We start from the raw sequence: 2674 nt of genomic DNA on the forward strand, positions 1-2674 counted from the left end.
GGGGGGCGGCCCGAGGGGGTGGGAGAGGGTCCGGCCCACACTGCGCCTGAGCTGGGACTGGTCCTGCCAGCGCAGGGTAGCAGGAAGCTCTCCACACACTCACGGGACCTGGGCTAGGACTGAGTCTAATTACAGGAGTTTTGAAACACATTTAACATTTAACCAATTTATTGTTATAGCTAATATTCAAAATCTGAATGTTAATATGCTTTAACTGAATGTGATTTGAAATCCCTGTGCCATTTAAATCAGAAACTATCTGTAATATATTCCATTGGAGTAGAGGAGCTCAATTTAGACCTGCAAACAGAAGAAAAATGCTATTTTTACGTTGATAACAAATCTTTTCTGTAGTGTGTGTATTTTCTTTGATTTCCCATTTCCGTTCATTAAAAACCTCAGTTTTGTGAAGTGTGTTATCAAATATCATTGTCACATTCACACACTTCAGATATCGCAAATCCTGTGCTCATGCTTGCTACCTCCTCCCTCCTTTGATATGCAGTTCCCATCGAAGTATGTAATAATCACATGCTTGGCATTCGAATCTTTCCAACAAAATCTAGGCAAAAAATTAAAGATCACCTTCAATAGACCTTTTTTGAGCTATGTTCGACTTTTTGGCTTGGAATTCATATTCCAAAGGTAATTTCACAAAAGAACTCGCACCACAACGAACTTTTACATAATACTGCATGGTGTCTCTAATCTTATAACATATGGTATAGAAATTTTATTGCATGTCTTTCTTATGGTCAGTCAGAATCTCTTGTTTGCTCTCACCTTCCATCTTCAGGAAACCAGTATTCTATCAAATTTTGCAGATTTCATTATTGTATATTCTACATCTATGGGAGATCAACCAAGAATTTTTTAAGAATTCTGTGTCTTGGGCCAGGGAGACGGCTCAGTAGAATAAGCGCCTGCCTGGCAAGCACAAGGGCATGAGTTCAATCCCTCTTTCTGCAAAAAAAAAAAAAAAAAAAAAAAGAATTCTGTGTCTGCTTCATTCTACTTAGAATCATGTCTTTGAATTATATTCTGATGGTATCTGTCATTAAGTTTCTTATGTTCCAGTGCTGGAATTTAAGCATTACATTTAATACATGTACAACACATTCTCCTTCTCACCTCTCCTTAGCGAACAGATAGATGGCTTCTTTTGTGTGTTTTTGTGAATTATCTGGCAATGAAATTAGGATAAAATATCTCTTTGAAATGTATATTGTCATTCCTTTAGATAAATGCCAAAAGCATGAATTGATAGCTCAATCTCCAACATGTTTTAAACTGGGGAAGAAATTCTCCCCTGTTTCTTGTAGGAGCAGTATTAATTTAAATACCCCTGAATACCACAGAAGTGCTGTCTGTTCCAGTCTGCTGACTCTTCTTTGTTCCTTTGATCTCTGGGAATTATTATTTTTTGTTTGTGTATGACTGGATAAGAGGGAGAATGAAAGCTTTACAAAGACTATGGATTGTGTACTGTTACCCATCATGGAAAGGCTGGAGAATCCCTGCTGAGGTGGCTCCTTAAATCCTCAAACTTCTAGGTGGTATTCATGGCCTGGAGAAATGATTTTAAATCATTTTTAACTGACAGTAAAAACTGAACTCCTCTGTGCGAACAATATGACTCCCAAATCTCTTCCTGAGTCCACAGCCATCAGGTACCTCCTTCAGTGCATATCTTGAAGTCCCTTTCAGGTCTCTAATTCATCCTAAATGTTTCTAATTCACCCTAATAGTTTCTCTTTAGTAACACAAGTATGATGATTATGAATATCTCTGGAAGAAGCCTGCTGGTTCCTCAGTCTTTTTGGTCCTCATATTCGGAAGCTTCAGTGGATAGAATCTGCACAGCCCAGAGGAAGAGCAGAACATCATTCTTTCCTTAGTAGACGTCAGTATTATAATGGCTTGTGTCTAGATATCCCCATAAAAACCCCATGTGTTCATATGTGGGGCTTTTCAGAGGTGGCTGGATCTACAGAGTGTGATGCTCTGTAGATTAAGGATTAAGAGTGTGATCCAGAATTTGTGATTCCTAGTGTAGCACCCTGATTGGCTTGGAATATTTATGATCATGGAGAAAGAGAAGGCTCAGCACGTGTGCGAGTTTTAGCTGCCTAAGTGTGTAGCCTAGTGTGTCACCTAGATAAAACAGAAGGTACAGTGAAAGAAGCAACATTATTATTTGCTGCTGCCAAATCTTTGCTATTTTGCTCCATTGCTACCCTTTTGTCCTCTTCTCACCATGAACTCTTTATTCTTTTTTCTCCCTCTCTGTCATTCCATTCTGAATTGGAGCCAGCAGACTATCTTCACATTTCTAAAAACTATGAGAAAACAAACCTTTCCTCTTCTTATTTTGGGTCTCAGGTATCATGTCAGAAATTTCAAAAGTTACTAAAACAACCATATGACCTAAAAATGAAAAACAAAGAAAAAGCCAAATGACAACTCTCAAATTCATATTTTTATGAGTCTTTCTACTGACAAAACTGGGTCATTTTTAGCTCTAGCGTTCTTAAAATTTCTCATCTCATGGAGAAATCATTCTGCTGAACTCTGAGGTCAGAAAGTGATTTCTGGGGCTGGAGAGATGGCTCAGTGGTCTAAAGCACCTACTTGGAACAAGCTTGGCAAGGCATCAGGGACCGCGGTTCAATCC

The sequence above is a fragment of the Octodon degus genome, unplaced genomic scaffold (genome assembly GCF_000260255.1).
Source record: "Octodon degus isolate 3935 unplaced genomic scaffold, OctDeg1.0 scaffold00206, whole genome shotgun sequence".
In the NCBI taxonomy this organism is placed as follows: domain Eukaryota; kingdom Metazoa; phylum Chordata; class Mammalia; order Rodentia; family Octodontidae; genus Octodon; species Octodon degus.